This window comes from Heptranchias perlo, chromosome 38 (assembly GCF_035084215.1).
Source record: "Heptranchias perlo isolate sHepPer1 chromosome 38, sHepPer1.hap1, whole genome shotgun sequence".
In the NCBI taxonomy this organism is placed as follows: Eukaryota; Metazoa; Chordata; class Chondrichthyes; order Hexanchiformes; family Hexanchidae; genus Heptranchias; species Heptranchias perlo.
In genome coordinates this window covers 7323138-7323637 of record NC_090362.1, presented here as the reverse complement: position 1 = coordinate 7323637, position 500 = coordinate 7323138, and positions in this window count along the sequence as shown.

Below are 500 nucleotides of genomic sequence, written 5' to 3'. Positions count from 1 at the left end.
GTTTGATAGGGTAGACGGTGAGAAGATGTTTCCACTTGCGGGAAGACCAGAACTAGGGGCCATAAATATAAGATAGTCATTAATAAATCCAATAAGGAATTCAGGAGAAACTTCTTTACGCAGAGAGCGGTGAGAATGTGGAACTCGCTAGCACAAGGAGTAATTGAAGCTAGATAAACACGAGGGAGAAAGGAATAGAAGGGTATGTTGATGGGGTTAGATGAAGAAGGGTGGGAGGAGGCTGGTGTGGAGCATAAACACTAGTATGGATCTGTTGGGCCGAATGGCCTGTTTCTGTGCTGTACATTCGATGTAATTCTATGTAATTGTTAACTGTATTCAGTGGGTGTATACAGTATATGACATAGCAACCCAAAGGACTTGGAAATGTTTTCTTCAGGCATGTGATTGGTTCATTTTTATGTGAATGGGAAGTTTTCATTTGTGTGTTCAAGTACTTTTTGATTGGTTGCTATTCAATGAACATGAAATAGGAGCCA